The sequence below is a fragment of the Dipodomys merriami genome, unplaced genomic scaffold (assembly GCF_024711535.1).
Source record: "Dipodomys merriami isolate MVZ:Mamm:240054 unplaced genomic scaffold, mDipMer1.0.p SCAF_1, whole genome shotgun sequence".
Taxonomy (NCBI): domain Eukaryota; kingdom Metazoa; phylum Chordata; class Mammalia; order Rodentia; family Heteromyidae; genus Dipodomys; species Dipodomys merriami.
Genome location: NW_027202270.1, coordinates 117,270,698 through 117,282,186, shown reverse-complemented (window position 1 = coordinate 117,282,186; position 11,489 = coordinate 117,270,698).

The window sequence follows — 11,489 nt, the reverse complement described above, 5'->3', positions numbered from 1 at the left end:
GGGAGAGAACAGTGGAAGGGATGACACTGTCCAAAAAGAAATGTACTCATTACCTGACTTATGAACTGCTAACCTCTCTGTACATCACCTTTACAACAACAATTTTAAAAAGAAATGCTGTCAGGATTCTTAAAAGCCCAGTAACATAAGGAATCATTGAAGAACTTTAAGACGATTCCATTATTATGGGTATCTCCCTCATATGAAAGGCTTGGCTGGCAGAAGCTATGTTAGCACAAGGATCCTGTGTGCGCCTTGGCTTAGAACCTAAATATGTGAAAGGCCCTAGCTCCTCTCAGTGACAGCTGGTTGTCCATGAACCAAAAGATTTGAGGCCTAGAAGGCAGATGCTCAATAACACAAGGTGACTGCTGGTGGTAATGGCCCAGTGCACGATTCTGTGTCAGAACAAAGGCCAGCAGAACACTCTGTTTAGTGAAAACTAAAGGAAGCCTTGCCAAGAAGGATGGATTTCAAGATGATTTGGTAGGAGTGGGCAGAGGGGACAGCTGGCATGTTGCTTTGCAAACCTCACTGGGATCATGCCAAACACCCAAATTGAGCAGAGGAGGGGGAAAAAAATAGAACAAAGTTGTCAGCAGGTACAAGCTCAGAGCACCAGGTATTACCTTTTCATGGCCAAAAGAGAGAAGAGAGAGGAAAGTATCCATGACCTTAAACACTGGAGCAATTCTGGATCAAAAATTGTGCATGATTTTTGTGCACTGAAGATGCACACACAAACAAAGCACTACTTCCTCCTCCTGTCCACCTCTACTCTCCTGATGCTCACGCACATTTGCCCACATGCACTTACTCATGAACGACCATCCCTGCTGCTTTTCATCTCCATGTAATAGCCCAAACGCTTCCTGTACCTCTCGGCACCCTTACCCCATGAGAGGAGAAATGCTGCCTTGGTGACGCCACGATTTCAAGATTTCATCCATCTTGCTCCAGGGAACGAAGAGCTAAGGTGCAGGTGTATGATGTACCTGTATTTTTGTCCAAGTATTTTAACGTTGATTTCAGAAATCAGTCTCCGAGCATGCTGGCTGCCTCGTCACAGTACAAAGGGTGCAGCATAGCCATGTGGTAAGGATGGCAGCCCTGGCAAGACACCAGGTCATGAAGGAAATGGAACTATCCCGTGAAAAATACCTGAGAAAAGCAATGGCATAGGAGATCTCTGGCGGCAGCAGCAACAAGTTAACAACAGGAGGAAGTGAGTTCTCATCTTCTTAAGGAGTGTTGACCACTCTCCTGCAGACCTCTAGCCTCTCATGGCAAAAAGCTCAGACTGCACAGTATAATAAGATGCAGATAGACATTCTCAGCCTTCTGCTCACTCCTGATACTGTTCTCTTTTGCTTCTGTCTTAACCATGCTGGCCACTTGTCTGTATCCTTGCCTGTTTCCCTACCTCCAAGCACAGGAGCATTCCAGGATTTAATCACTGCAGCTCTCATCTACAGTATATCAAGTATGACTCCCTAGATGATCTCAGCCATACCTCAGGAACATATGCTAATGACTCTGAGATTGGTAGCACCAGATCTCTCAATCCAGATTAATAGATCCAACTGCCTAGGAAGCATCTTTATCTGAGTATCTGATCACAAACCTCCCAAGCCCCAAAGACAATTCTTGGTCTTCTACCCAATTAATACCTGCTCCTCTCTTGATCATCAATAGATGGAAAAGCCATTCTTCCAACTGTTAAGTGAAAAAATCTTAAAACGTTATTCTTGAACTTTGCTTCTTTTTAGTATGTCTCACATCTGGACAATCCAGAAAGTCTATTTGAGGTGCAACAGCATGGACAAATCATGGAAGATGGACAACAGAAATAAATGGCTCTTAGCAGGGTTGAGAGGTAGCCCTTTGAAGGGCACTCAAACAGAATTATTGTAGGGAAATTTCTGTGTTGGGAAGTGGCGCTGTAGTTCAAGTGGTAGAACACTAGCCTTGAGCTGAAAAGCTCAGGGACAATGCCCAAGCCCAGAGTTCAAGCCCCACAACTAACAAAAAATAGAATGAAGATTTTTAGGGGCTGGTTAGGTGGCTCAGTGGTAGTGCTTGCCTTGTATGCATGAGGACCTGGGTTCGATTCCTCAGCACCACATAAGCAGAAAAAGCCAGAAATGCGGCTGAGGTTCAAGTGGTAGAGTGCTAGTCTATAGCTGAAGAGCTGAGGGATAACACCCAGGCCCAGAGTTCAGGCCCCATGACCAACAACAAAAAAAAAAAAATTGTGTTCAAAACTGTGTATCCATGTTATAACATGGATACCTAAAAGAGAAATGTAAACTTTTGGATCACAATTTACTAAGACCTAACTATTTAGCAGACACAGAAGCAAAGAATTTAAACAATTTTACAATTTAAACAATCCAATTGTAATATTGTTAACAATATAACACATTGTTAAGATAATAGAGTGTTCATTTAGTCATCTATTTAATAAATATTGATTGAATGCCTGCCACATGCCCATAATTGAGCTGGTAATGGAGACAGAGTGATGAATGCAACAGATATGGCTGTGTTCTCAGAAACTTAGAGTATAGTGGAGCCAGGTACCAGTGGCTCACACCTGTAATCCTAGCTACTCAGGAGGAAATCTAAGGATCTTGATTCAAAGGCAGCTCAGGCAGAAAAGTCCACAATAAACAAAAAAAAAAGTCTCCAATAAACAACTCAGAAAGAGCCTGAAGTGGCACAGTGACTCAAGTGGTAGAGCACTATCCTTGAGTACAAAGAGGCTCAGGGACAGCACCCAGACCCTGAGTTAAAGCCGCAGGGCAGGCTTCAAAAAATAAAGAGTGTACTGGAGGAGAAAAATAAAATACCAAAGTTAAACAGAGAGTTGTAACTTGTTATAAATTCTACACGGGAGACATGCAGGAAGACACACGGATGATGGATGGATGAGTGGGTTTTCTGATTTTCCCGTACTCTCGGGTTCATCCAGTTCATTACAGGGCTTGTTGGATCCCTAGATCATTGGCTGGGCTGCTTCCATGGACTTCTCTGTCTTTCACCACTTACTGCCATGGCGATGAGGCAAGAGGAGGAAGTGGCCCAGGCACCCACCAGGCCAAGACGGCCTGCCCCTTTCTCTGTCTATCCTAGCCTGGATCAGTCCCCTGTGTGTGACCGGAGTTCATAGGAATCTTAGGAACACTCGGGATTCTCACGAGAGTACAGTGTAGTCTCCTTGCCACACCTACCTCCTCCTGCTTCCTCAGCACCTCTGCGGGGGCTTCCAGGGTCCTCCCTCCGTGTAGGCCACTCTTTAAGGAGAGAAAGCCCCCCCCTTCTGAAGCACTCTCTCTCTAGAACCATAGGCTGCCATTTGTTCCTGCCACACGTGGGGAAGTAGTACAGACAGCTTCACGGGGCTGCCTCTGGGCTCTACCTTCTCTCCTGGTCCCAGCAGCATTAGGGAGGTAGATAGAATGGACAGCAAATGAGACTGGAATGCTCATACCATCTGTTGGGATCCGAAGGGTTTCCTTCCCTGAGAGACTGCTGCTTCTCAGCTGGGTGGATCAGCCATCTATCCCTGGAGAGGTGATTCAACAAGAAGACGGCTAGTGTGCCTCACAAAGCCATGTAGACAATTCAGGCCGCAATTTCTTGTCAGCTGTGCAGACAATTCTAGGACCAGAACATCCCATACCTAACTCCACACCCAACTGTTACACCAACTTATGTGCTCAGATCCAAGATAGACAATTCAAAAATGTCACACTGAAAGGCTGTGTCACCCCAACTGCTCTGTGCCCCTCACTGGAGTTCTCAAAGTTCTGTGACATCTCACTTTGTAGAACAGGATCATTCAAGTCTGTTAGCAGCTGAACCACACAGTCACTGTTATGACCTAAATGTTTCCCCAAATTCCAACACTGAATATCGCCCCCCACCGAAAGTGATGGTGTTAGGAGGCAGAGAATGGGGCCCCCATGGTAAGATGAGCACTGTAGTAAGACAGACAGCAGTTATGGCTCTCTCTGCACACCTCTCTGTACAAGTCAGGAAGGGAGCCCTCATCAGACACAGATCTACTCACGCTTTGATCTTGGACTTCCAGCCTCCAGAACCGTGAGACATATGTATTTGTTCTTCAAGCCATTCAGACTGTGGTGTTCTGTTATGGCAAGTCAAACTGGTTAAACACTAACAATGAATAAAGTAACAACCTCGTAGACTGCACTAGCACATCCATCAGAAGCAAGGGGTCAAGTCCCCTGACATCTGTGCCAGCTAGACTGCCATGGATTCCTGGAGTAAGATGGGGGTTTGAAAGGCACCCTGTCCATACCTCCATACAGTGATATAGCTGAAGGAGATAGGGGTGTGAAAACAGACCCTCACATCACATAGGGCAGAAGCAGCAGTACAGACAGCAATTCTCAAATCAGGACACTCAGACCAACATTACTTACTGTGATTTTTGAAAGGATAACCAGATCAAAAGGTAACATTAGAGAAAGTCAAGGAAAAACAAACAGTCCTACAAAATGGAGATATGATTCATCCTTAGGCCCCTGTTACTTAAGGCATCCTAAAATATGTTAGAGATAGTAAATGTCATACCCCAGGATGGTCAGTAGTAGTGGCCTTTATGTACTTGAAAAGCTTTGAAGGATTAGACTTTCTCAGAGTTTGATTGTGATCTAGAACTTGAGTCTGTTTATGGAAGTTCCAAAAAGGCTAATTTGTGTGCTCAATATCAATTATTTCTAATAAGTATAACTCTTGCAATGAAAACATCTCTACGGAGGGGTTGGGGTGCCTGTCGCAGGAGGGATCAAACAAACCAAACCATCACCTGGGGGAGCCCCATCAACTTCCCAAGCTACTGCCAAATAACTAATGGATTTACTTGATCCTATTTTGAAGAGGATACCACTCATTTGTATGCTTGTGAAACAATCATTTCCATAAGACCACAGGCCATTAGAAGAAAATGCTGTCAAAAAAAATAGCTGTGTTGATGAAAACAGCTTCTATGCAGTTCATCCCATTTTGTTGTTCAGCTGTATGGTCAAAGGATTGGAAGTCTTGCTCTAGGACTTTGATGATAGAGGAAAGAAGATTACTGTCAATAATAAATAAAATTAAAGACTTCTTATTTTTTTTCGGGATGATACAGAAAAGCAGTTTCTTCCTTCAAAGATCCGTAGTTAATGGTTGGTTGTAGTTGCCATGGTGATCTGAACTGGTGCCTGATGCCCAGTGGGTGCCCCGTGGGCCCTGCTGGGGGACAGTGAGCTTCCAAGCTTGATTGACACTCTAAGATTCTCTTCAGTGACCTCACAGCCCATCTGTCAGGAGTGAATTATGTCTGACTTTCACTAATATAATAAAAGAAAAGGATTTAAACCCTGGCCCTGGTTGTTGTTGTTCTTAATAAATTTTAATAGCTTAAAAAATACAACCTGTACCTTATAAATACATGTCTGTCTTACAGACACAAATACTGTACAATGCAAATAAGGCAAAATCATCTGAAATGTCATTTGAATAGGAGCTTAACTATCAATCCTACTGGAAACTTCTGTTGCTGTGTCTCTCATTTACTGTGAGAACTATAAAGGAAGTATTGTATTAATTCACTTAACTCTCACAACACACCAGCCACATAAGTTGCCTGTTATGATGGCTACTTGACTGGTATTATCTCTATTTGACAGATAAAAGGATGCCTTGAAAAAGAAAGTTCCACTGTCACACCACACAGAGCGGTGCAATCATGATTCAAATCGGGCCCTGTTTCCAAAGCCTGCGTCCACTTAGTGGCCACACAGCGCCCTCTCCAGGCAATGCCGCACCGTGAAAAGGCAACATGTCACCATTAATTATTTCAACTCCTACTAGATTAGACTGTCACTAACACTTGGCAATTATGAGCAACATGTGACAGACATGTTTGGATATATCCCTTGCTGGCTTAATGAAGCCATCACCTTTCTCAGTAGACACTCCTTGATACAGAACTGTTGAGTCAGAGGATCACAAAGGCTGACCTTTTTTCTTCAGGGGGAGAGGGCCATCAGGTTTGTCCTAGGTGATTTCTCCTTGACTTCTTGCATTTTTTCCTGTCTTTTCCTTTTGCTGCTCTTTCATCAGGGTGCTCATCTTTTCCTGGTTCACTTTTCACTTGTCTCCCTACATACATGCCAGTATGCACAATAGGTGATACCGTGTGACTCTTTTAGCACAGCCCTACTACCCTCCTCCTGTTCCAAGAAACCTTTTTAAATGTTCAGATAGTCAAGATTCCCGTCCAGCTAACTTTCAAATGTGATGTCATCCCACCACTTGGCCACACTAATAGGAGAAATGGAAGACATTCAGGAGGCCTGTGGGGGTATGTATAATATTTGTGTTTGCTGCTCTGTGGGGTAAATGGACTCAGCGGGACCTATGAGCCAGCAGTTCTCGCCACAACTTCCTGATGCTTGACCATGTGACCCCATGGCCAGCACATTGGACAGCAGCTTCTGCAACAAAATGCTACTTTGGAGTAGCAGTGTCCTTAGCCAGCTGGCTCTGGAATTCTTCTCCTCAACCCTTCCAATGATTTAGTAATCACCTAATTCTGTGCATTAAATCCTTAATTTAAAACTTATGAGTTCTACCATCTGTAAATGAACTCAGATTATTAAATGTTACACCCTGCTAAACAGGTCCTAGAAACCTCATTCCAAGTTTGCTATTTCTCTTCCAATACTGTTTGCAAAAGTGTCCCCTTGCCACTTAAATTTCTATTTGTGATCCTATTTTGAAACTGTCTTTATACCTCTTTTATACAGTTTTTAGAACTACTTTCATTACTATTTGTGTGTTGTAACGTAAGGTAACCATCACCAATGATCTCCCTGATTTTTCAGCACCCCTCTACCCCCACACCTCCACCCCCACCACACCCCCGTCAATGGGAGCTAGACTTTTTCTGTCCTGGAGATCGGTGAGCTCCATTAAGAAGCAGAGTGCATTTAGGGCTTTGCCATCCATGCAGTCTCTGCTCACAACTCCCCATCTCTGCATTGGTAATGTGAAAGTGGTCACAGATAGGATGAAAATAAATGTCACATGGGGTCAATATTTGACATGCTAGCCTAGGTTTGCTGGCCCATGGTCTGCACCTAGTTTTGTGTTCATCCATGGCCTGTTCCCATGCTTACTACACTACCACTATGTTAAGTCCCTTCTCGGAAACCACCAAGAGTGGAGAGCTCACCATCCTGGACAAGAAAAACATGTATATCTAAATAAGGATTTCTCTGTCTCCTCAGAGATGTTAGAGGTCATGTTGGGAATTCCCTCCAAATGATCTGGCCTACCAGATAAATGTTCTATAAATGTACTCATTTCATCATTTTTGTATAGTTAAGCATTAACATACTTTTAGTAAGTAGATTTCTGTGGTCTGTTGTGGGGCCTGGATAACTGTTCCTGAGCTCTTTTGCTCAAGGCTAGCACTCTACCACTTTGAGCCACAAAACCACTTCCTGTTTTCTAATGGTTAACTGGAGATAAGAGTCTCACAGACTTTCTTGCCCAGGCTGGCTTTGAACTGTGATCCTCAGATCTCAGCATTCCTAAGTAGCTAGGATTACAGGTGCAAGCCACCAGTACTAGGCTATAAGTAGGTATTTTTTGGTTGCAAAACTTGACTCTGAATCTTTATATAATTAATCTAAAACATCTAACTCTGAACTTTTATCTCCCTTTTAATTTTACTACTTCTGGCTATTCTTGAATTTATTCCTTTGGAAAAATGTTAGACACTGTCTCAAGAATAATCTTTTAGTATTACAGTTGGAGAGTAATTCACAAATTCAGAGAAAATGTCACCTTTCCAAAAATGTCTTCCAATTTCCCTTCATTCCCTTCATTCAAATCACCCATTATTCAAATACCAGTTCTTTCACTTCTGGAGAGTGTACTTGGATAGTAGTATCCTTGTCTCTAGCTTTAGAAAATGGTTCTAGCTGAGCATAGTGGTACACTCCCCTAATTCTGGTTCTGAAAGGTGGATCCTAGCTGAAAATAGGTTGACCAGAGTCCAGGTAACATGAACCTGGGTCAGGAAATGAAACATAGTCTCACTAACAATGAGCAAAGGGCTCAGGATATAGCTCAGCAGTAGAGTACCTGCCCATCCCTAAATTCAAACTCCAGTACCACCAAAACAAACATACACACACACACACACACACACACACACACACACACACACACACAGAGTCATATTCAGAAACTTAACAGTGGCAAATTGGTCCCTATTCATTATTTTCTTTATCCCACATTTATTATATCCATGTAACATGAGTAAGAAGCGTATGGTATTTTTTGTTGTTGTTTTGGGTTGTTTTGTTTTTGTGTTTGTTATGTGGCTTGAACTCTGGGCCTGGGCGCTGTCCCTCAGCTCTTCAGCTCAAGGCTACCACTCTACCATTAGAGCCACAGTACCACTTTCTGGCTTTTTTCTGCTTATGTGGTGCTGAGGAAGTGAATCCAGGGCCTCATGCATGCGAGGCAAACACTCTACCACTAAGCCAACTTCCCAGCCCAAGCATATGTTTTGTTTTTTTGTTTTGTTTTTTTGGTTTTTTTTGTGTCTGGTCGTGGGGCCTGAACTCTGGGCCTGGGTGCTGTCCCTCAGCTCTTCAGCTCAAGGGTGAAGAGCCACAGCGCCACTTTTTTTTTCTGCTTATGTGATGCTGAGGAATCGAAACCTTCCCAGCCCCACCATATGGTTCTGAACTGAACTTTTCAAAACTTACAGGATGTACACTTGACAAATTACTATGAACTATTATAACAGAAAGAGAGAGTGGAAGGAAGGAAAGAAATGGAGGTAGGGAGGTAGGGAGCTAGGGAGGAAAGGAGGGAGGGAGGAAGGGAAGGAGGGACATAGGGAGGGAGGGATAGAGGGAGGGAGGGAGGAAGGAAGGAAGGAAGGAAGGAAAGGAAAACAAGATAGTTCTAGTGTTTCACCATTAAGCATAATGAATTTTCACTAATATGATCTATTGTTATTTTACTATTTGACTTACACCAATTGCCTCTGCCACATCGACGGAAATCAGCACTCTCCCTTTCTTTACCAATTAATATAGAGAATCACTCAGCAGGCTTCCACTATTGACCCACCTTGGATTTGTCCAAAGGTATCCCATTCGGCCATGGCATCATCTTCTCACTCACTGTCAATTCTATTTCCCTGCATTTTATTTGGGGTTTGTACTCAATATTCTTAGGAAAGACTCATTAGAGTAGCTAGTTACCTTTGAGTGTTTTCCCATTTTTAAAACCAGTGTCATGCTTGCTTTCTAAAGACCATTGATAAATTTCACTGTGGGTCCTCCATCATTTAAATTTGCACAAATGGAAACTGCACCTCCTCCACTTTTATGGAAAATGATTCAGCTTTTCCATGATCATTTCCATCTGTTAGGATATTATCTGCATTTTAATTTATTGGCTACAGAAAAATTATTAAAACTTTTCCAGTTCATACATGTTTAGTATGATTGAAATTCAAGGAAGTTCATTCACTGAACATACCACTTAACTGTGCTTATCACGGTGGCCTTACCTGACACCCATCTGACCCCAGTACACTACAGTCTTTGATGAACCTGAACATGCCATCCCAGAGAAGCTGACATGCTACATGAGACAGGACACAGGATAGGGGGAAAAACAAACAAAACTAATAATGGTCTCTCCACCCTGACTATACATTCAGCATCAGATGGGACCATCTATAACATAAATACCAATGTCCACAAACTTCCGCAAGCCAATCAAATCAGACTCTTTGGGATCAAAACCAGACATCAGTGTTTTAAATCACCTTAGATGTCCCTAATATGCACCTAGAGTTGAGAGCAATTCAACTCTGGAAATACAGTGAGAAGGAAAAAAAAAAAAACAATGCCTTTAAAGGAATGCCACTGGCTCAGGAAGAGATCAGGAGGACTGCTTCGAGGACATTCAAAGAAAAAATGTTAACGAGATCCCCCATCCTAAAATAAGTAAGCCCAGAGATACAGTAGGCAGAAGTAGAAAAAGAAAGAAGGGAAAGGCTGGGGGGGAGGGGGAAGAAGTGGGCCAAAGCCTGGCCATGGGGAAAATGAGAAAGCCTATCCAGCATCCCCCCCAAAAAAGAAAAGAAAGAAAAAGGGCTGGGCGCATAACTCAAGTGATAGAGCACCTGCCTACCAAGAACAAGGCCTGAAGTTCAGACTTCAGTACCACCTCTCAAAAGATCTGAATCTGAATCCAAGGACAACTAGGCTCAGTCAGACCCACGGGTCTGATGTAGAGATTCTGTTCTAGATATGAAGGTTTGGATCACTAGGGGTTCTGAGGCACAGGACTGTATCAGCAGCAGCACCTAAGATAGATTGCTAGCATTGAAAATCTCAGGGGAACCATAAATGAAGACATGGACAGCTACACATACCAACATGTTCCCACAGTGGAGGTGAGGAGGGGGGCTGGAGGTACAAAGAGACGATTCCCCACAGCCACTGCTCCTTTGGAAGACACAGAACGATGTCAGCCATGTCTCCCATTCACTCTCTACATGTCCTAACACGTGAAACATTTTCAGTTAGCATGCAAGGCTCAGAAGAGAGCCTCTCAACATCTAAAACAGGATAGGGTGGAAACTATTATTTGTATCACCACCCAATCCCTCTCCATTTCTCCCAAAAACTTGAAGTGTCTTGAATTAAAAGGTTATAACCTTTTTTTTCTTCCATTTTTTTTTGTTTAAGTCATCTTGCTGATAACATGCTAACTCACCAGGCTTTTTAAATTCCTATTTAGTTTAACGATAGTTTTATTCATTTTATATGGTGCTCAATAGCCATCTTCAATCATCCAACTGCCCTAATGACTCTGGAAGAGTTCAGGGAGGTTAATGCAGATGCCCATACTCCATTTGTTTGAATCACTGGGTTATGTTTTGAAATTTTAGTTTCAAACATTATATACCCCGGGGGCTGGTTACAAGGTTGAAATGCAACAAGTCATTGTAAGTGCTTAGCAGGATGTCTGCCACCTCATAAACGCTAGGTCTCCTCAGCGAACAGCTATTTATTTGTTGCATTTCATGTTGAGCATCAAGGGCTACATTAGGCACTTGATACAGTGGCACATGAAATCAAACCTGATCCCAGCTTCCATGGATCTTGCAAACTAAGTCACAATAAATTCCTACTGTTATTATTTCAAGATGCTAAGAATGGGAACAATCCATTCACTCCTCAAAATAATGTGGAACAGCAAGAATTTGAAAACTCTTACTTGAGCATGCTGATTCCCAAATGGCAGGTAGTTATACTTTATGAAAAGAAATAACATACCACCACAGGGCTAGATAATACCCTGTCTTTGATTAAACTTGAAATAAGAATTATGGGTTAGTACATACAGTATGAGATGACCATATTCCTGCT